The sequence below is a fragment of the Adiantum capillus-veneris genome, chromosome 17 (genome assembly GCF_014529385.1).
Source record: "Adiantum capillus-veneris isolate H3 chromosome 17, ASM1452938v2, whole genome shotgun sequence".
In the NCBI taxonomy this organism is placed as follows: Eukaryota; Viridiplantae; Streptophyta; class Polypodiopsida; order Polypodiales; family Pteridaceae; genus Adiantum; species Adiantum capillus-veneris.
The window spans coordinates 134,642,226-134,665,935 of NC_140947.1; the positions used below are offsets into that span (position 1 = coordinate 134,642,226).

At 43.4% G+C, this 23,710-nt stretch overlaps 1 pseudogene; it reads left to right on the plus strand.

Moving 5' to 3' along the window:
• Nucleotides 1-303: 303 nt before the first annotated feature.
• Nucleotides 304-23,710, plus strand: part of LOC147438129 (putative chloride channel-like protein CLC-g) — a 28,132-nt pseudogene continuing 4,725 nt past the window's right edge.

A 23,710-nucleotide genomic window follows, 5' to 3' on the forward strand; every position in this document is an offset into this window, starting at 1 on the left:
GCACGCCAGCTACAAGCCTGTCACAGTGGTATCAAAGCATAAGGTGTGTTCTTTTCTCAAAGCTTACCGGTCCTATCAAACAGCAGGCATGGCACTTGGGGACTTTTGGAAATTGTTATTGAAGAATCTTCGTGCCAACCTCGGACTTCTTAGCCACTTTGCAAATTGTTATTGAAGAATCTTTGTTCCCCGACCCGGACTTATTAGCCACTCCCACCCTGCGTACATGGCGCATCGGGCGCGCTCCCGTCTTCATTGCTCTGTCTTATAGGGCATAAAGCGATAAAGAATCCCATATTACATATGAATTCGGAAAAGAACCAGACGACTCTATCTGCCATCTCCAAAGCGGGAGGCGGTACAAAAAATTCAAGTGGATTAGCAGGGAACGAGTACATGCCACCTCGATCTTCACAGTATGAACTCATGGAGATGCAACGTCAACAGCAGGTTGAAGAGTGCGCAAGGCGGATGCTTCAGTTTGCCAAGGATCCACGGGATGCCATATTTTTGACCCGGTACTTGATGGATGAAGTGCATACTCATTGGCAGAAAGCCATCGAGTCACCAATAAAACCGGCAACCAAGAAACTTCCTATCCCATGGATGTTTACTAAAGATGAACTCGAGGACATTATTGAAAAGCGAGTCAAGAAACTATTAGGGTCAAAGGAGAAGCAATTAAAGAAACCTAACAAGGGAGCTGATTTCCCGGGTTACTTGGGCCGAAAATCCTCTTTTGAGAAAGGAAGAAAACAGAAGAAGTGTGTAATGCTTTGAAGCATTGTCCAATTCGTCCTCATCTTCTTCTGACAGCTCGAATAGCTTATCCTTTTCTGACTCAAGTGACGAGGACAAAAAGGGCAAGAAATGACAAACGAACTATACATTTTAATTTAAAAAAGAAAGCACTTTCACAGAGCTAATCAGTATGATTTTCTCGATGACAAGGGCAAGAAGGCCAAGGAATTCAATGAAGGTGGACAACCGGTAAAGTTTGAAACCTTTTCAAGGTTTCAAGATGCTCCTAAAACCTTAGCCTTTATCCAACAGTTTTATATAGCATTTTTTCGAGGCCGCTATACAGAGCACTCCAAGATCAGACGGGCAACATCCTTTTTGAAAGGCAGTGCACGGACATTGTGATTCACTCTCTTGTTAAGGAAACAAGTGCCGACAAAGTGGCTAAAATTCATGAAACTCTTTATTTCTTCATGGCTCACTCAAGAGTATGAGGGAGATGTGAGAACCGATTGATACTATCTTCGAATGATAAGAGGCGACACTTTGGATGACTATTGTAAAAGATTTTGGGATACTTTCCTGCTGAACTCTTCTTTCAAGAAGCTCAGTTTGAAGAAACAGATTGAGAGGTTTTGTTGTGGACTTCCTAAAGAAATTCGAGACTAGTGTCTTGAGAAGAAGTCAAAGTCTATTCAACAATGCTAAGCGGGGATTCGCTATGCATTCGGGTAACTTGATTTACCTATTAGATGAACCTTCGACCAGTCAGAACAGAAACAAAGGACAAACAGATACACGAACTCGAATGACATAAGAGCAGAAACATGCACGATCTTGGTTGACAGAAGACCAAAGAGATGAATATTTCAAAGTAGGAAACTGTTTTGAATGTGAAGAACAAGGACATATCATTGCACGGTGCCCCCACAAGGCACAAGAATGAGGATGACTGATAGAATGGAAATACAACGTGATGAGGAGATACGCGTTCCAGAACAGATTTGAGATAGAACCTTATGGATGAATTAACATTATTTTGTTGTATGAATTTATGAAATAAGACTTATCGGAAGAAGATTTTGAATTTTTGGATGAAACCAATGTTGTATGAAAGAATCTGTTATTTGTGAGCATACAACACGACAATGAATGAGATGATGATGATGGATTTGGAGCGATGATAGCTCTCGGATGAACATGAATTGAAAAAGAGCGAGAAGATACTCGTTCACGAACAGACATCTGACTTTCTAAGAGAGGAAAGAGAAAGGTAAAGTGAATGGTGGATCTTAGATAAGAACCATCCGCCATTGAATGCGAAATGAATGGAGAGGGAGGACCTAGCAGATACTCCTCGGATTTGGAACTTTACCTCGACGCCTTTGGTCTGACAGTGGCTATTCCAAGAGTTCCCACAGATTAGTGGGTTGAATCTGGTGCAGGTGGGAGTGCACAAGAGAGGAGTTACTCCACTCCTTTGTCACATATTACCTCGATGGAATAAAGTGATTAATTTAGCTTTGGGTTTCAGGGATACTGATGGGTTGATAGTATTTTTCTTGATGACTTCATGAAAGAAGTACTTCGACTTGGGATCCCTGAAAATGATTTCTCGCACACGACAGTGCTTGAGGTGAATGACTACTTGCACACGATAATACTTGAGTCAAAAATCTCTATAGACATGATCGCAATATGGAAATTAGTTATTCCAACATCAGTGAGATCCGATGTAGATCTAGATGTGATTACTAAATACGTTCCTGGCAGTCATGGTCAGAGATTTGGAATGATTCTATGTGATATGTGAATGTGATCTGATGTGATGTGATGGTCGCCTTTGTACAAGTGCTGGATTGGTGTTGGCTAATGCGCCGGTACTTAGAGTCAGTGTCTGTTGAACTGGTTTATGGCCTCTGTTTGTTTTGCAGGTATAATAGAGGGCGATTACAATTTTCTCAAGAGGGGGGTTATGTCTCAAAGTGATGATGTGGCAGGTTCACCCAGATTTTCCGCTGACAAGCTGACGTGACAAGCAGTATGGAACACCCAGATTTTTCCCTGACATGGTTGGTTGTACGGTTAGGCCCCCCTTTTGGCGCTGACAATCCTACAGAATTTCCATATTTTGTATTGGCTACTTTTTGGTAGTTTTTGGAGCGAGTTGCTTTTGTAATTAAGATGATTTTGGGATTATTGATTTAAGAACCAATTTCTTTTGAGTTTAACTGCTTTTGGCATGCCTTGTAAGAATAAAAGGACCCTAGGGGCCTCACTTCTCAGACCATCTGGACGCAAAGTCGAAGAGCAATGAAATAAAGAAATACCGAAAGGGGCGCCAGGTTTTGGGGCCAATATCTCTAGGCACGAAACTTAGTCGGGCCGTGTTGTCTCAAATTGAACTATTTTTTTAAGTTGCGAATTATTTTCAATGAATCTCTCTCTCATGTCGCGGCAGATTCTAGAGATGGGGTGCCCGAGCCTGTGACACGTCCAATTGCCACGTCATCATCTTTATGCATCTCTATGTGTGTGTAAGCGGGTCTTGCTTTATTTTAATCTCTTTAGGTCCGATAAGTTGGTAAGACTTCTTCAAAAATAGGCCACTCGGCAAGACTTTTCAAGTTGATAAAACTTCTTCTGCTGCTTCTGCTTCTTTACTTAGGGTTTAGGCTCCTTGGTCGGGATCTGCAAGTCGGCTCCATTCTTCAGTGGCTTGACACGTCAGCAATTTGTGACAGCCCTCCTCCTTGAAAGAAATTAATCGTCCACGGTTAAAGCATATCTGCAGAACAACTCAAGTTAGCGCAAAAATTTTCGAGGGTCATTTTGAGGGACAATCCAAGGGACAATCAGTTTTCTCATTCCAAATCGGAGCTCTTGATTTCCTCGGTCGTTGGCTTTCCAGAAGAATCTCATCCAATAAGGAGTCTCATTCCAAATCGAAACTCTTGATATCCTGGGTTGTTGACTTCCAAGAAGATGTCATCCAATAAGGAATATTGAGTGGTTGGCACATCACAAACCAACACCAATGCTCACATATGCATATGTTACAAGACAAAAACATAAAGCCGCCAATGAAACCCCTCCCCCCCGCCAGGCAAATAACCATCCTGGTTCGAGCTATGAGCTGTTCAACGACTCCCTCATCACTCCGGCAAATAACCTAAAAAGGTCTAGGCCATGAGATGTAGAGGCCTTTTACAACCAAACGGCCCTCCCAGACCGTAGCCTGCGTCGTTTGGAGGTGCTGAGAGTAACCACTACTCCCCCCATAAACAACCATGTAGGTCCAAGCCATGAGTAAAAACAACACTTTTCAATCATTCGATACTCCCCCAAATAACCACAATGGTCCGGGCCATGAGTATGAACAAGCATTTTCAAACATCATTTCTCTTTTGGATGTGATGTGTTCAGAGTTCACGAATGGGGATTATTGGACGTAGTATAGTCTACGGTTCAACATTTCTAAAAGGCAACCGATGCTCAAGATGGCATTATTTTCAGGTACAAAGTTGAGGGTAGCAAAACCGAGGTGTATCTAGTATCCCGGCCGGTGCTAGGGTATCCATGGTAGCTTCTACATCGACTTGGTCTCACTAGTGATGTCCACTATGAGATGAAAAGAGGGTGTTGAGTTTTGGCATCTCACGTGAGCTGCCCAATGTGATCTTATTATTTCTTTTGGCTTTTAGGTATTCAGTTTACTTATTTGTCAAAGTCTGGGTAGGGCAATTTACTAAGGTTGCTATAGAAGCAACCCCTTGCCTCCATTGTATATACATTAGTTATTCATTACCGAGGTTGATTGGTTCAGGAGACTCTCTCTCTCTCTCTCTCTCTCTCTCTCTCTCTCTCTCTCTCTCTCTCTCTCTCTCTCTTTCTCTCTCTACGCTTCTGCATCGTCGACTTTGTCAGGCATGCCCAAGAGAACGTCACAATTGCCCAACTTCATAATGTGGACATCGACTTTTCCATGATAACCTTGGATAGTAACATGAAGAGCATCAATGAGCGAGACCACTTTCTGAGTTTGCCCCGTGGCTAGCTCAATTTCAATTTCTCCACCCTCTGCATCGTAATTAAAGTGCATCTACTTCAAGGATTCTGGATGGATGAAGTTTTTGGTAGCTCCTGTGTCAAAGAAAATTAGGGCTTTCAAGCCGTTGACTTTGCCATATGCTCGACACCATTCATTTTCCATAGATGTCGTGTACTAATCCAATGGCCGGTTTAGCTTGTTTGGTTGGAGATGGTCTTGGGTTTCTGTCAACCGTCGGTGCGAGTGGGCTCCGTTGGTCTGTCTGTGTGTTGGGGGCAATCAAAATAGTTATGTCATGTTTGAAAGCATCCAAAACATCCACCTTCTTGTAATAAGGTGTCTCGTTGTTGAGGTGTCAACGAGGCCTTTGAGGTTCGGTTTCACGAGTCTCTCAAGAAGTTGTTCGTTGTTGTCGAGAGTTGTGGTTAGTGAACGGAGGTTCTTCTGTGGTAAACTCTAGCTTTCCCTTCATCAGTTTGTAGCCGAGCGCTACATGGTCCATAAGCTCTTGCATGGTGGAGACTTGCTTGGAGAGAGAATATTCTTGCAATGGTGATGGTAGTCCAATGGTGTATCGCTCTCATTGGGCCTCCAAGGAAACAAACCTAAAGAAGGATACCGGCAGGTAGACGTCAAGAAACCTTTTGTATAGCCATACATGGTCTCTGTGGCAAGCATTTTGAAATTGCCCCATTCTGCCAAAATCCAAACTTCAAACATAGAAGTTCGTGCAAATACTGCCTTTAAAGCTTGCCAGGTCCTTGGCACATGCGGTTGTGTCGCGATTGAACTCCACCACTGCATAGCATTATCTTTAAGAAATCCTGCTGCTCGAGAAATCTTGGATTCTTTTGTATAGTTCTCATAAGCTAGATATTGTCCAATTGTTGTAGGAACTGCAATGCTTTCTTCAGATCTTTCACCGCGAAAAAAGTAAAAAATTTAACTGTCGTCCTTGAAATCTTTGGGTTGGTTAGGCACGCATCCCGGGTATGGGTAATAAGGGTATCCCTCGGGGCTCCAACCATTGTAGCCTGGTGGCAGTGGGGGCAACGGAAGTTACACTGGATCAGGGTCAGATGGCTGCACCATATTCCTGAAGCCTCCCCCAATTCGAATAGATGGCTGGGAAGGTTGCCATAGGAGGTACCACGTGAGGTATCAAAGGGGGTAACATGTAATTCAAAAATTGTTGAGAACTTTGCAACATCGAAAGATTCGGCTGAGTATTCCGCAAAAGAATGTCGCCAATCTCGTCAAGAAGAAACTGCAAATATTCTGCTAAATCCATGAACGCCATCTCTTGGGTTTTTTAATGGCTTATGCCCTGTAAGAGAGAGGGGTGAAGACGGAGTGCCCAATTGGAATAGACGGCCGAGAAGGTTGCCGATTGGAAGCTCTAGTACTTTTTTGTGGCGAAGGAAAAGGTAGCACCTAGGGCATCAGAGAGGGTAAATGTAATTCAAAATTGTTGAAAATTTTGCAACGTTAGAAGATTCTGCTAAGGATTCCGCGAAAGAATGTCGCAAAGCTCGTCGAGAAGACACTGCAAATATTCTGCTAAATCCATGAACGCCATCTCTTGGGTTTTTCTATGGCTTATGCTCTGTAAGACAGAGCGGTGAAGATGGAGCGCGTCCGATGCGCGATGAAGTAAGCGTGGGAGTGGCTAATAAGTCCCCAATCGGAACAGACAGTCGGGAAGGTTGTCGGTTGGAAGCTCTCGTACTTTCTCGTGGCGGAGGAGAAGGTACCACCTGGGGCATCAGAGAGGGTAGCATGTAATTCAAAATTGTTGAAAACTTTGCAACATAGAAGATTCTTCTGAGGATGCCGCAAAAGAATGTCGCAAAGCTCATCAACAAGAAACTGCAGGTTTTCAACTGAATCCATGAACGCCATGTCTTGGGTTTCTTTTATGACTTATGCCCTGTAAAATAGAAGGGTGAAGACGGGAGCACGCCCGATGTGCGATGAAGTAAGGGTGGAAGTGGCTAATAATTCCGCGATCGGAACCGACAAAATGTTGAAAACTTTGTAGCATCTGATGATTTTGTTGAGGATGTCGAAGCTCATCGAGAAGAAACTGCAAATATTCGGCTAAATCCATGGACGCCATGTCTTGGGGCTTTTTTATGGTTTATGCCCTGTAAGACAAAGCGGTGAAGATGGGAGCAAGCCCGATGCGCGATGAAGTAAGGGTAGGAGAGGCTAATAAGTCCCTGATCGGAACATACAGTTGGGACAGTTGCTGTGTTTTGATGCCGAAGGCGGAGATACCACATGGGGTATCAGAGGGGGTAACATGTAGTTAAAAAATTGTTGAAAACTTTGCAGCATCGGAAGATGCAACTGAAGATGCGCGAAAGAATGGCACGAAGCTCATCCAAAAGAAATTGCAAATATTATGTTGAATCCATGAACGCCATGTCTTGGGATTTTTTAATGGATTATGCCCTATAAGACAGAGCGGTGAAGACGAGAGCGCGCCTAATGTGCGATGAAGTAAAGGTGGGAGTGGCTATTAAGTCCGGGATCAGAACAGACCGCTGGGAAGGTTGCCGGTTGGAAGCTCTTGTACTTTTTGGTGACGGAGGAAGAGGTACCACATGGGGCATCAGAGGGGGTAACATGTAATTCAAAAATTGTTGAAAAGTTTGCAACATCTGAAGATTCTGTTGAGGATGCTGCGAAAGAATGTCACGAAGCTTGTCAAGAGGAAACTGCAAATATTGTGCCGGAGGAGGAGGTACTAGAGTGAAGCATTGAATTCTCCCCCAGCTTGATTTCAGCCATTGATTTCAGCCAAGGGAACGAGTTGATCCAGAAAGCCTTCTTGGGGCCTAGAGTGAAGCAATAAAATTTGAATACTCCCTTGGCTAAAATCAAGCTTAATTTCCGACATCCAACATGTCTTTGTGCTAAAAACCTGTCGAAAAGTTTCATTGATTCTCGCTAGCTGGCTGAAATCACCTTTCGTATCAGTCTCTCAAAGAGCTGGAAAGGCTGGTATTCCAGCAATCCACTGCTAAACAAGGCCCAATCTCACTAGATCCAAAGTGAGATATAATCCTATGTATAGAAACTTATTACTACAGGTATATATGGAAATCAGAGACTAGAAAGAAGACACTTGGGATAACTAGTATATATGGAAATCAGAGACTAGAAAGAAGACACTAGTAGAGGATCAGGAGGGATAACTATACTCGAGAATGAGAGATATCTTGTTAGTTGAGGACTTTAATGCAAGGACACTCGTCAAGTTTTTCTTTTTCGATACATCAATAGAAGATTTTTGTGAACATCATGATGCGGATTTTGGGATTAAGACAATCTCAAAGGAGCACAACATAAAGTGTTTTACAACGAGGAGGCTTCTCCTCTTTTGCCTCACGAAACGCCACAAGGTAGTCTTTGCTTGTCTTTGTGTAGTGTCTATTATCGCTACCTCTATGTATTTGGCTCGAGACTCTTGACACTTATGATCATACCAGCTATTCTTAGGCCTAATTCCCCTACCCTTTTTCCTATATCCCAAAGGGGAGAAAGGTAGTTGCATGAAGAGCCTCTATAACCTGATGTGTAATCTCTATATGTAAACTCTTTTGAAAGTGTTCATCTAGCTATGCCATTTGATTATAGCTAATTCGTGGATAACTCCCAATTCTAGAAGATAATTACTGAGGATTTAGGTCCTTCCTCAGTGAGGATATAGGTCCTTCCTCAGTGAGGATAGTGGGTTGGACACTTCACTTTTGGAATTTCTTCTTTCACTACGTTCAAAGCTGTAGGTACCAAGTTTAATAGGAGTTTATTATATATGCCCACTCATCATATAGTTTGATGCTTGTTTTTGTAAGAGTCCATTGCTTTCATTAGTTGTGGATGTGTGTGCTTGTGTATGTGTGTGTGTGTGTGTGTGTGTGTGTGAGAGAGAGAGAGAGAGAGAGAGAGTGTGTGTCGAGTAAGTGGATTGCTAAAGTTTTGGTTGAATGTGTGTTTTTTCTTTTGCTTTGGTTTATTTTTGTCTTTTTTTGTGTGCTTTCTTTGTTTTTCTCATCATGAAAGGGTTCCTCTTTTCTGTTCTTGTGTGACTAATTATGTTTTCTTGTATTTATAATTTTTTTTGTTTGTTTGTAATGTGTTCAAATTTAAAGAAATTTATTACCTGCAAGTATAGATAACTTTACTTGGAAAAATATATCTTTGCAGGTGCCATACGTCCGTAAAGCCGTGTGGCGGACCACTCATGGGGGCCTTCTTATGAGGCATGATGAGTGCACAGTTGCCCAGTTTAAAGCTCATAAGTGCATCAGAAAACTTGCTCGCGGAAAGGAGTATGACAGAAATTGGCCAGTTGGAACCTCCCCAAGAGCATTTACTCTAAAGGGAATTGTTCCAAAAGAATCACTACCTACACGTATGTTGTGTATTATTATTATTAATTTATTCAAAATTATTTGAATTTATAAATATTTTTTAATCTGAAATTTCAGAGTTTCGGAAGTTCTTCATCAACAAAAAAGATGTGACAGACCTACAAGACGTCTTCGAGAAGGACATTCACGGCCCGCCCTTACAGGTAGTAGAGCGACATCAATCATTTATGATGGAATCTAGGTAAGTACATTTCTATCAAGATTGGTTTCATTCTGGTAGCACGCACTTCAACAAACAAATTGGAAGGGACAATCTCTTAATTAATATTTGAAGACAGGTCTCTTTAAACTACCATTTTTATCTATTCTAGGATTTTTACATTGCGAAGGCACAAATCGTGTTGATAAAATTGAAGATCAAGGTGTTGGTAGGATATACAAGAGCATTGGCAAATATACCATTAAAATATTGAGTAGCAAGGATGGTTGGCACAAGGCCATGTGTGTGTGTGCGTGTGTGTGTGCGTGTGTGTGTGTGTGTGTGTGTGTGTGTGAGAGAGAGAGAGAGAGAGAGAGAGTGTGTGAATGTTTTAAGCCAAACATTGAAAATAATTCAATAGTTGCCCCAAGGCTTCGCATCAAGATTGATTCCTAAATTCAGTATTATTTAAAAATAATTATCCTATAGTCCTACCAATGATAGTGGAACCAAAGGGTTGAAGATCAATATGATAGGTGACAAGCTGCAATATCAAAGCCGGTCATAGAAGAGCTTCATGTCACATATCCATCAATATTTAGCCATCCTCGTTCATAACATATCAAATATATTTTTTCTATAGTTAGTTCGTGAAAGATGTACAAAGCTTGATAAAGAAAATATCCATGTACAAGATAATGGGTTGGCAACTTTCTACGCACATGAAGGGAATAGGAAACTGCCATATAGAGAGCCATTGCCTTTTCGGCTCTTCTGTGAAGAATCAATCACCTGCTTCTTTTAGGACACATTTTGTCAGCAAAATTTCAACACATGCGTCTCACTACCTTCTGAAGGGAGTAGGCAAGGTTGACATTGATAGCCCTCTTGCCACAAAAGCGCAGGGGTCAAGTAGTGATACTGGTTTTAATACCATCTCGCTCATTTGACTTGTGCTTTCAACAACAATAGCCAAGGTCCACCTTATCATACACCAGATTGTAGAGCATACTCATGGTCCATGTTTTAGATGTTGGTAACAGCTTGTGCAACCTACCGAGCGTTGTTATTACCAAGGAAACTCACTTTGATAAAAGCACCAACTAGCTTTGAGGAGCCACCCTAAAATAACATTCAAGTTAAAGGCTTTAGGTAGCAAGGATGGTTGGGACAAGCGCTAGCACAAGCCTCACGGCGTGTGTGAGGGGGAGAGATTAGACACTAGTTATTAATAGCCAGCCCCAAAGCTTCCAAGCAAAAGATAGATTCCCAAATTGAGTTTTATTTGATATCCTATTTTCATTCGAAGCTTAGAAGTTGGTAAAAGTGTATGCAATAAACCATGCATTGACAACAAATCTCTTTACAAAAAGCACAAATAGCTTGCACATTCAATAAGATGCACACTTTAACACCCTAAAATGACTTTTAAGTTAAAACGATTCTAGTAGCAAGGATGGCAGACAGAAGTGCTAGCCCAAGCCTCGTGTTTGTGCGTGTACACGAGAGAGAGAGAGAGAGAGAGAGAGAGAGAGAGAGAGAGAGAGAGAGAGAGAGAGAGATTACAAACAATTGATAATGGTTATTACTAGCCAATGATTAAATAAGTTGCCCCAAGGCTTCGCATCAAAATTAAATCCCAAATTGAGATTTATTTCAAGATATCTATCGCATATTCTTACCTTTCCTTTAAACAATGCTGCTGGAAGACAAAGCATTGAAAATGATGCTCAGGATATAGTTTCATAGGCGACACGACGATGCAATATCGGTGCTAAAACTACATCAGTTATTTTTACGATCCTAGAGCATTTTTACCATTTATAACGTATGTGGAAGATGTATCAAACTCTTGCCTCTATTAGGAGCCTTGATATGATATATCATTGAACATGATACAAAAACCATTTCACATCAGAAGTTGACCAAGTAGTTGACAGAGGTGCAAAAAACCATAGCTTAGCTCCCTCCTCTTGTAATGGTACATGGACTTCCGTGAGCAAAGTTGACACATGCATCTCACTACCTTCCAAGTTCCATATCAATAACCGTATGCCACAAAGATGAGCCGCTTTCCTTCAGAAGTAATCAGAGTTTAAATACCTATTTATCTCACTACCTTAACTTTCTTCCAACGGGAGTAGGCAAGGTCCTCCCTCACCTCATACACCACACATATTGTTGCTTAACATATTGGATGAAGTGCACACTGAATATTTTAAAAAGTTGATCCAAGTTTAGTTGGTGACAGCTCGTTTTCCTCCACAAAAAAGTACAAACCACTAGCTTGCGAACCACATTGGATATGGTGCACACTCAACACCCTAAAATGACTTTGAAGTTCAAAAGCTTGAGACAGCTTATACGAGCCTACCATGCAGTGGGAACACCGAGACAACTTATTGATTGAGGTTGCTTTGAAACGTGAAGAGAGTTGTGCTATGTACAAATCAAGTGTGCCTTCTCTGTTTACTAGCAGCGACAAAATTACAAGAAGCTAGTTTGATCTAAACACCACCAGATGCACTATACTTGTGACTACTATTCCATACATGATCGTTCAGCAACCAACACAAGAGTGATAAAACAATATGTATTTCGATTAAGGCATAATCACATACAGGCACACAGATCACACATTCACGGTGCGAACGTGTAGATAGTTCTGTGTGTATGTGCTGATGTGTGTTTGAGGTTGTGGGTTTGTATGTGTGGAAGGGCGCAGCAGCTCCGCAACGGCTGGCTTCCATGTGGAGGCAGCAATGGCAAGTGGCAAGCCATGGGATTGAGGAGTTCAGACAGTAGGAGATGAACATGATTTATATATAAACAGTTCAGTCAAGCTTTAATGAGAGCGAATGTCTGGGCACAGGCATTGAATCAGGATGCAAAGGTTCAAAATCCCCTGCCTATTAGAAGTGAACCCCTTGCACACTTGCCAACCCGACAGATTTTTGCACAAATGCCTGTCCAATCTACTTCCGATCATTCAGCTGCAAGGACTCCACTAGGTCGCAACCCTATTTTCTTTGTCTACATGCACAGGCTCAAGATGCAGTTCTAGAGGAAGAGGGCAAGCAATAGTGCATTCAGCCTACCCTTACAACATACAGCAATAAAATAAACTGAACATAGACAGCAAGCTTTAGATGTGCAGCATAAATACAGGGAAGACTTGCCTCATGATGATGGCACAGAAGAGGGGACACTGCTCCAGTACAGGGCACTGAAGAGGCCACTTGCATCTTCAGTCCTACCCAGGAGGACGATTTCTGCAGTTTTACGTCCACCAGAGCGACGAGCGTGCAAGGAACATGCAGACATTCCTAGAGATAGTAGTCCACCGCTTAGCAATTATTGCAATTAGCAGGGGGGGGCTGACTCAAGTTCCGATAAAAGCCGCACCCTCTCAATCATTAACAGTTTGGAGTATGTCCCAAATCACTGGTAGACAAAAAATAAATATGAGCCACCTGTGAGAGAGAGAGAGAGAGAGAGAGAGAGAGAGAGAGAGAGAGAGAGAGAGAGAGAGAGAGAGAGAGAGAGAGAGAGAGAGAGAGAGAGAGAGAGAGAGAGAGTCCCTCACAGAATCCATCCTGCACACATGACATGACACAAGCCAAACTCACACCTAGACACACCTAGTTAGCCGACATCAACCTCACCTCCCAGCCATAGAGCCTATACAGTCTCACCCCCGAGCTTGGGAGCCTGCAGCCAAGCAGCCTCTGCCACAACAGCCCGTAACCCATACCACCAAGTGTAATAGACGTGGACACTCCAAAACAGTTCACAATTGATTCGACACGGCCGGGCGGAGTTTCGTGCCAAGAGGTGTTGGTCCCAAAGACTGACACCCCTTTCGGTATTTCTTTTTATGTTAATCTTCGAGCAAAGTACAACTCCCACGGGTGCTCGCTCTCAGACTCTGCATCCAGATGCTCTGCAGTGGGAGCCCCCTTGGGTTTCTTACAAAGGTTACAAGGGTTGCTAAACGCAGAGCCCCAAAACCTAGAAATAAAAAGCCTTCAAAAATAAAGCAATTTCCTCTCACAAGCCCTCTTGGGGAATTAAAGCAACTCCCAAAAAGCTCCAGCGTAGAAATTTTCCAGCAATTGCACAAAGAAAGTTCCGTACACTGCTCCTACGTCAACATTCCGCAAAACACGCTGTGAATTCCGGAGCAGTCCGTACGGCACTGCCACATCAGCATCTCCCCGCATTTTTCGGGCTCTGCCGCCAGCCAGGGTATGTGTCTGCATTTGCTGCCCATTAGCCACTCGCCACGTCACAGGTTTGTGATATACCCCCCTCTTGAAAGCATTGTGATCGCCCTCAATTACGCCTGCAAAACAGACAGAAGCCATAAACTCTCTTAGCAGACACTGCCTCTTAGTACCGACGCACTAGGAAAACACATCTTGCACATGTGCCAATCAACAATCACATCACAGGACATCACATGACAAATCACATTCAAAATTTATTTGAATCTCAGACCATGATTTATCGGCAACGTATTTAGTAATCGCATCTAGATCCACTTGATTGACTAATCCCTAATGCCACCATGTCTATCGATATCGTTCAGAGCAAAACGTTGCAATCATTTCGTCTATCAATTCCTGCACGTAAACAAGTCAAGAACAAATCCGTATCATGTTCGGGAATTCCAGTTCATAAAGTCATACAGCAAAATACTGTCAGCTCACAGTATTCCTGAAACTCAAAGAGACATCAGTGACTTTAGTATCAAAAGTCGAGGCAATCTGTTGACAAAGGAGCGGAGCGACTTCCCTCTTTTTTTTGTTTTGTTTTGTTTTCGGAGTCGGGCGGGGCAAGCTCGGCCGCTCCCCTTATCCACCATAAAAGTGAACAAGAAGAACGACCAGGACTATGCCCCGAGAAACCGAAGGCAGACGCTTTTGTCACTAGTTTCCTCTGGACTCGGGAGGCCAGAATTATCTACACTCTTAGGGCGATGACTTTTCCCTTGAGAGACCCATTTCGATGGGCGTGACAGCGACCAAGTACCTTTGTTCAGAGGCCCAGGTACTGCGGAACTTGCTTCGGTCTTCCCTTTGGAGTTGCCTCCTCCAGGTAACTTATCACTCACCTCACTAAACTGCCTTTGAAACCCAACAGTTTTCCCCTAGGAAATGCCATACCCGCTTGGAAGGACGTCAACTCACAGGTGGCGTCCGCTGAGGCTGGTAATGTCTCCCATTATGCATTTCCCGACCCCGTTTAGGTGAAGTTGACCCCCCCGGGGGGGGAATGGCACTTGGGTGCTCTCGTAGCTCATCTGGCTTCGCTTGGGAAGAATTACGTCATTTCCCTCAGAAGGGATCGGATTCAAATAACGGCATACGAAGGGGAGAATTATCTCCCCATCCACCTATGCAGAGCACCTAAATACCGGGGTACAACTTCACCGAGGAACCTCGCCACAGGCACGTGCCTTGCAGTTCCGTCCCTTGAGTGCGGATCACGACGTACCCAGAAGGGCAGCCGCTTCCCGCGAGCCTCCCCACCAAGGAGGATAACGGTCCTTTCTTCAGGGTCCAACGAAGGGTCGAGAGCGTTGAAGGTGGAGTTGAATTGGTCTAGCCATCTCCCCCTAGAATCATCTGCCGCCGGACACCTCACCAGCAAATGCGAAAGCGAACGACCCTCTAAGTGGGAGCACAGCGGGCAAATGCTGTGTCCGCGCATATAACTATCAGCCAGTTTGAGTCCCCCTACTCTCGCGAGAGCCAACATTCTCTCCTCCTTCCTAGTAACTAATGTGCTCCTATTGAGCTGCAGCAGGTATCCACATGTTTGTTCATAGTCGGCCTCCTTATAGGGCTCCAACGCAAGGCACGAATGCCTCTTGTCCCACTTATCCCATGGGTGGTAGCGTACTGAGCTGAAGTCAACTGCTTGGATATACTTATTCATCCAATTCTCGGTTCTTGTCATCCAAGTCCACTTCTTGAACGGTTGGTTCTTAGGCTTCTTGTTTACCAAGGAGCCTATCCAAGGAGATGAAACTGAGCGGTACTTGTCAAAAGCCCGTGCTCGTTGTGCCCCACAAAATGCAGGTACGGGTGGTATGTTAAACTCGTGATGGAGAGTTGCCGTCCCTACAGAGGTTGACCTTGCTCCCTTTCCGAGTAACATTCGTATCCCGGTGGCGACGAGGCGCTGCAGAGAGTGAAGGACACGCTGGTCGTGGGCCCCCATAATTTCCGCGCCATAACAAATCACTGGATACACGCACGCCTTAAAAATAGTTAGTCGAGACCAGATAGGGATGGCTCGGTTCGCCAGTAGGTGTTGACATGCGAAGAGACTTTTCCTCCCCTTGTCCGCTCGCTCTTTAACGATACGTTCAATGGAAAAGGTCGAGTCAACGTCGATGCCAAGGTATTTGTACGTCTCACCTACTTCAACCATCTCACCACCCAAAGTAAAGATCCTCATAGAGAGATATTGCAGGTCGCCGAGGAACACCCTGACCATGCATTTGTCAATTCCAAAGGTCATGCCCCAGGTCTTTGCCCATTCACTTACCTTGTCAAGGCTCGTTTGTAGGCTTTCAGGAGAGTCAGCAAGTAGAACCAGGCCGTCGGCAAAAAGGAGTCCTTTTATTCTCTTGAGGAGGTTAGGTACTTCAAGGCCCCATGTTTCCCCATCTGGGTCTAAAATATCATTGATGTATATATTGAATAGACACGGCGATCCCGGGCATCCTTGGCGGACTCCCCGCTGCACCGGAATCGAATTCGACAGTTGATCCACATGTCGGACTTTAACAAAGGTGGACCTGTAGAGCGCTTGGAAGAATCTATCAATGAGCTTGCTTGCTAAATCTATCAATAACATCCCAGATACCATCGTGACCACTCTAGGTTTTCGAAAGATTTATGTGGGGCCGCGGTGACCCTTAAAAGGTGGAAAGTAGCATTCGGTTAGAACCTTTTCTCTCACGGCTGTGTAACGCAGAACATCGTTTTTCTTTATCAAGTTGGCATTCCAGAATGGAATATTCCGCTACTATCTCCCTATTCTGTATTCAATTGCATACATCTCCAAGAAACTGTATATGTGGCATACTGACCGACCATATCCTCGAAGCTTCTATGATGTATCTCGGAGATAGCAAACAATTTCTGATGTCCCTGCACATGGACAATCCGCTTTTCAATAGCTGCTTCAGAGAAGGGAAGTAGCGTAAACTCCAACCATCTGTGAAAACCGTAAAATAGGCTCCAAGTAGGTATTGTCGCCACTGAGTAAGAGCATGGATAGTCGCCAAAAGCTCTTTCTCACATAACTGTACTGTCAAATCCGCCCTTGAAAACAATCAGCCCTCATAGGCAATGACATAGCCTTCTTGCATTAAGACCGCATTCACACTACAACCACAAGTATCACAATATACTTCAAACGACTTCTACAAATCCAACAAAGTCAAAACTGGTCTTGTAGTCAAATTCTGTTTCAATTTTTGAAGGCACTCACCTCTACGGGTCCCCACGAGAAAAGGACTCCTTTCTATGTCAACAAATACAAAGGGTAAGCAACCTCTGCAAACTTTCTGATGAACCGCCGGTAGTACGAACACAAGCCCAAGAACCTTCAATCTTCATGGACATTCTTTAAATTGGGCCAATCAGGATAGTCTGTATCTTGGCCGGGTCCATCTGCAATCCTGCTGTTGAGACAATGAGTCCCAAAAATTGTATCTTGAGTAGCAAAAATTTACTTTTCTTCGAATCAATCACCAACTTGTCATCTCGTAATGCCTGAAAGACCTGTAGCAGTTGTTCTCTATGTTCTGCCTCATCCTTGGAGAAAACAATGATGTGTTCAAAGAAATTGTCAACCAATAGTCCGCACTCTCGAAAAATCCAGGTTATCATCCTGTTAAAGGTCGTAGGAGCATTGGTCTCCGGACGGCATCAACAAAAACTCAAATAACCCAAAAGTCGTCCGAAAAGCTGCCTTGTAGACATTTTCCGACACGATTAGGATATGATGATATCCGCTCTTCAAATTGATCCTGCTAAAACACGAGGATCCCTGTAGTCGATCAAGAATATCATCGATTCTACGAATCGAAAATCTGTTCTTGATGGTGATTTTGTTGAGAGCTCTATAATCAATGCACATTGTCCAAGATCCGTCTTTCTTCAAAACCAACAACACTGGAGAGCAATACGGTGAAGTACTAGGCCAATTTGGTGGTGTTCTTCCATGTATCAGATCAATAGTATGATCCTCAGGACGATCTAGTGGCAACTCGCTTGGCATGCCCTCTAAAATGCAATCCGCAAGAGCGTGGAGAAAATCTTGGCGTTCTTTTTCGAGGTCAACACATATTCGACCTTCAATCATCATTCAGTTCTCCTCAAGAAAATCGAGGAAAGAAATCGAGGAAAGAAACTGAATTTCATCGAGTGCAATCTCTGTGCCCTTCACTTGTCAAAGTCGCTTTCTCAGCACGATAGTCAACCACGGCGTTGTTATTGTAGTGCCAAGGGATTTGGATGAGGATGTCACAGCCTCCCAAGGGAATTACGTAGAAGTCCTTGTGCCCTAAACATCTCTGACATAGTAAACCAAGTTTAAAAATGATCGTTGTAATAGCAACATCCCATTCGGGTGCCGCTAGAACGACCTCCGCTTGTGGCCTCAGCCTGTCGGGAGTAATTCCAAATCAAGCCGCCAAGTCGAATGAAAAGAAGTTCGCCTCCTCATCTTTCTCTTTGCCTTTAGAGCGGCAAAGTTTTGTACTTTCGCTCATCTGATTTGGTTCGAGCCCCACGTAATGTACTACCAATTTTGCTTTTATCAGCCTTTTCTACCACATTTCTCAATTGTTTACGAACTCTGTTGCCTTTCTTCATCGTGTTTTTTTCACGAGTCTCTGACACCAAGCCCACACCAATACGGGTGTACGGGCATAGCTGCCAAGGGCCATGAGCCCAAGTGTTGTGATCACAAAAGATGTCACAACTATGAGCCAAGTCCTACTTATAGGACTTCTTAACTGCGTGTGTGCATACTGTATCATTTGCTTGTTTCATATGCTTGCTTTGCGTGTTTTAGGGACTCATGTGTATCTTTGTTTGTTTGTGTGTGCCGTTTGATTGACTTATGCTTACATGCCATTTTTAAAAAAAAAAACATTCTATTTTTGAAAGGCTTGGGCAACCTTCGAGGAGAACGTGTGCATGGCCTGTGGAGGGGCTGGGTCCGAATCTCAGGTGACTTTGACGGAGTGGATCTCCCCCCGTAGCACGCATCTACGCAACTACAAAAAAAAAAGTAACTCATGTATATAATTTTTAGGAAACTTTGTAGAACAACTTTCCTTTGTTATTGACAACCACATTTCCACTTTGTTTGATTTATTGATTACCTTTTTTTGTGGCAGAATTGTAGAGAATGAAGTCTAAAAGAAGGACTTACAAGCAAGATCACAGATTTCATCTTTTCAGCTTGAACTGGTGAAATGGATGCTAATGATCGGCATCACATGCTTTGCGATCAATCTAGCAGTGGAGAACATCACGTCATTCAAGTTTCTGAAGATAACTCAGTATATGGAAATTAAAAGGTATGAATGTGTTTGCGATACAGAAAAAGACCAAAGCTTTTGTGGTTTAGCAACTTCAAGTCAATGGTAAAATCCTAAGGGGGTCTTTGTGCAATACACCTTTTAGAACAAATGCGTTAGGCAAAAACACCAGCAATACCATAATGTAACAAAAAAATGCGATTGTTTCCCCCCCCTGTAATTGGAAACATAATGCCGATGGACGTAATCTGTTAGATACGATGATTCAAGGTCTGGGTCATCAAATTTTGATACGACTGACAAGATTGCAGGTGGGATGTTGCCTACGCCATTCTAGTTTCGAACAATCTCATACTGGTGCTATTCTCCTTTATCTGTAGATACATTGCCCTTGCTGTAGCTGGTTCTGGAATGCCTGATGCTTATCTCAACAGGGTAAATGTGCCTGATATTTTGGTCCTAAAACCCCTCTTCTTGAAGGTATGGTTTCAATGGTTTGTAAATCAAGTTGCTTCTTCTCTCATGTCCTCAAGGTTATTCACCAAAATCATCCATAAATGTGGTACTTCTCCATTGCATTTTGGTGTCTACTACAACTCTCTGATTATCCATTATCCATAGTGATTCATGACAACTTAGGCTACTGCTAGTTAGATTTTCTTTCATCGTTTAATTAAGCACCACAAGTTCGGGGTGCAGGGGTGGGGAGGGTGGCACGCGAGTTTGACCATCGATTGTTTATAGGGGGTTTATCCTTTATATTATTTCTCCTATTGTACGTTACTTCGCAAATTACTCTTGTGGCATGTTGGAGCTATCATAGTTAAAAGAACACGCGATCATTTAATGTGATACCTAAGGTGCCTGCACACACCCTTCTATTTCTTTTTTTTCGTTGAGCCATGACGTCTACTTTATGTAGAAGGGATTATGACTGCAGAGACATGCTGTTTGCAAATAATAACAGGGGGAGAAAGTTAAAAGTCTACTGACCTATAACAAATTGGCTTGTTTATGAAATCCACATCACTAATATGTGAGAGATGACCTGCTAAGTTATGAATTCTGCATGTAACATGGTTGTACTCTGACCTAGCATATCAATCTCTAAAAGATTCTTGCATTTGTGTCTGTGTACAAAGTTTTGGGACTGAAGGATCTGTGGCAGGGGGCCTTGCTACTGGCAAGCGAGGGCCGTTGGTTCATATAGGAGCTTGTATGGCTGCATTTATGAATCAAGGTGGTTTCAAATACTATCATTTGTCATGGAGTTGTCTGCAAAATGTTCAAGGATCTTGTTACTTGTGGAGCTGCAGCTTGGTTTGCGGTAGCTTTTAGGGCACCTGTTATTGGAGTTTTGTTTGTTGTAGAAGAGGTGGCATCATGGTATTTTCCTTAAGTTTGAACTAAAAAAATACTCTCTACAAGCCAAAATGGACTTCATTGGTTGCTTTTTGCAGGTGGAAAAGCTATCTATTATAGAGAGCGTTCTTTGCAACAGCAATGGTTGCTATTGTGCTTGGAATAGCCAGTAATTTCTGTAGTGGCCGTAGTTGTGGTTTGTACAGTGTTGGGGGATATGTGTTCGCTACGTGAGCCGGGCACGCGTCGGGCCTCAGGCTGTGGGAGGTGTGAAAGAGAGAGAACAAGAACAACTGATGTAACTGACTCTAGCAATCGTCGTAATCATCAATTAATCTATTAATACGTTTGAGTACAAATTAACCTGTAGCCAAGGCAGGCTGTTAACAACACCGTCACTTAGATCATTTGCTAACCAGGAGTTTACGCTCCCACTTTACAGAATTAATCGAGCCGTTAACAACACCGGGCTTAACAGAATGATTAATCAAACATTAGCTTATGACGGTGAAGTAACTTCAGCAAACTTTATCTTGACTCATTGTCTCAACCTTCAAGCTTCGGAAATGATATGCATCTTCCTACTCTGTTTGGATGCATTGCCTCAACTCCCGAAGCTCGATCCCCTTTCAACTTGAATCCCTTTGCTTCTGCTCCCTTGTCTTATACTCGCTCAATCTCCGCTTATGTAGGCTCAAAGGTTATGCTTGCTCGAAGCTTGATGTCTTTTCAACTCCCTTACTTATTTCCGATGCTCATTGCCCTTTCTTATCCTCTTTCTTCTTTTCGTCTTCAATCTCGTCCAGCTTTAGACCCTCCTTGGACCTTCTTCTTCAGCTTATGCTACCTTCCCCTTCGAAGCTTCCCGATTATCAATGCTCTTTGCCTATGCTCAAGCTTCTTGGTTCTTCTCGCCTCGTCGTGCTCTAGACTTCTCGATTTTCATTCATGCTCTCAAAGCTTGCCTTGCTTGCTATGTTCAAGCGCGAGAGAGAGATAGAGAGAGAGAAAGAGAGCGAGAGAGCGAGAGAGAGGGAGCTTTGCTCGCTCCTCCCTTCATGCCTTCCTCTAGCCGAGGATGAGAGAGAGGAGAGAAAGCTTCGCCTTCACCCTCCCCGGATCCAAGCTCCTCCTTTGTTCCCTTCCGTTACCTCCTCGTGTCGTAACCTCGTTCTTTCTGCTTCGTTGATGGCCCTCAAAGACACAGGTTTTCTCCCCCTTTTATGCAACCCACCCTCCTTCCTGCTATATCTTTCTTTCGTTAATGCCCCCAATCTCGTTTATGCCCTCCAATAATAGCCTCAGCCCATCAGTCATCAGGTAGGCCGGACTTCTGGAGCACCGCCAAATTCACCACAGACGGTACTGAATGGGTCGCCATGGCATGCTGGCCATTTTTCGCTTCCTGGTCGGGCTCATTCAAGCCACGCTTTGGTTGCTGCGAGCTTCTCCTTCCCCCCCTGCGCTGATGCCTGCTGCTCACGCCATTTCTTCCATGCCTCTTATTTCCTTTTCCCATTTGCCCTTATTAAACCCCTATTGGGCGGCCATTGAAGAGGCCTTTGGGCGGTCGGCTTAACCTTTTTTAATATGGGCGGCCTCTCGACCGTTAAGCTTCATAAAGGCAGCACATTTCGCATGCATATCGGCCAAGGCAATGCCTTGCATAACATCATTTCCAACATCCCCTGACTAGTAATATCAACGTGAATTTTTGTGTCCATAAATGGTCTTGAATAGTGCCACAAGCCTGTTAGATGCTAGTATGAGTGATTGCATTTGAAGTAAGGCCTTCCCATCACATTCGATAAAAAGTTTCAGAGTTTTGTTCCTGCTAGCCGGGTATTGCCAATCACGACTATTGCCGGCCAAGCACTGCATGAAATGGCATCCCGGACATGAGACTCCTCAAGCTACTGCTCCCGCATTCCAACACCTGGACGAAAGACAAAAACTCCGAGCTGAGACACCAAGCGAGGCGACTGGACCAGTACGGAACCGACCCCCCGGTGAATCTTTAACAGCCAATATCTTGGCGATCGAAAGTCCGATCATTGATCTGAAAAGATTGACGCGCTCCACAAAGTGAGCACTTCAAGCCCGTGCATTCATTTCATTTTTGTCACCTCAACTGCATTTGCCCAATTCGGTACGGATCTGCAATCGACTTAAACTTCAAACTGCAATAACTTCTTCATTGTAGCTCCAATCGACGAGCCGTAAATACAGGCCAGTAGAGCACTTCAAGCACTCCAGTTCCAGATCATAATCTCTCATCTGTGTTCACTTTAAGTATACTCATATTTGGTATCATTAAGGCATTTGTTGACCCTTTTAAGCCGCATCTGGCATACATTAATCATTAAACTTGGCATGTTAACAAGCCTTGGTCATAGCTCAATAAATACGTAGGCTTCAAAGAAACTTAGCTTGCATTTTGTTGCTCTTTTTCTCTTCATGGCAGCGGAGCTGCACGACATCCAGCCCCTCTGAACCTCCACAGCCTCCGGTCTGTGCTAACTGCACTTCAATTCGCATCTGCTATAGGTACCTTAAGCTCTTTTTAATCATCAGTCTCACATTACTGGTAAACAAATGAAGAATGAAATAAGGCTTATACCCTATCATCAATGTTCTAGCTTAATCATTAGGTAGCTGCCCATCAAAAATCTTTGAATAGTATAGGTGGTATCTCCAGAGCATTCAATTATGGAAACCTGTTTAGTGAACTCCACCAGACTCAAGTGCTCCAGTTAATGATGCACACGGCTTGACCATTAAGCTCTATTAAGGGAACCATGTGAAGCTCAAGTATGCCTTACTCTGTCCGCACACGAAATGGCCGTCAAGTACTTTACCTCAAGTTCTGGTAGCAGAACTAACTCAAAAGATGTGAAGATTTCATCAATTGTCCAAAGAAGTCAACTGGAAGCCAACCATGTAATCTTATTGAATGCATAACCAGAAACTCTTCTGACTTGACATAATCTAGAAAACAAAACCTCGTACCATGCAACCTGCTACAATAGATAACTGGTACTCTTCAAATCTGCAACTTTGCACTTTAGTAGCCCCCGGGATCAAACGGGAAACTAATCATCTGTCCCACTGTGAGCATTTCTTTAAAAAATTTGCACCATACTCCAGGATCATAGGGAAAATACAATAATTTCCAATCAGTAGAGCATAAACATAAATTAGCCCACAAATCTTCATGAACACCGCCTGGATCATATGGCATATAAGTCAATTGCCTAGGACCATGTATATATATTTCACCTCCTGGGTCAAAAGCTAGCTCAAAATTTCCTACATCATAGGGTAACATCAAATCCCAGATAGCATCAGGTAGCATCAGATACTGCCAGATCCCCTGTGCAACTAGCTCATCCAATCGTCGATCA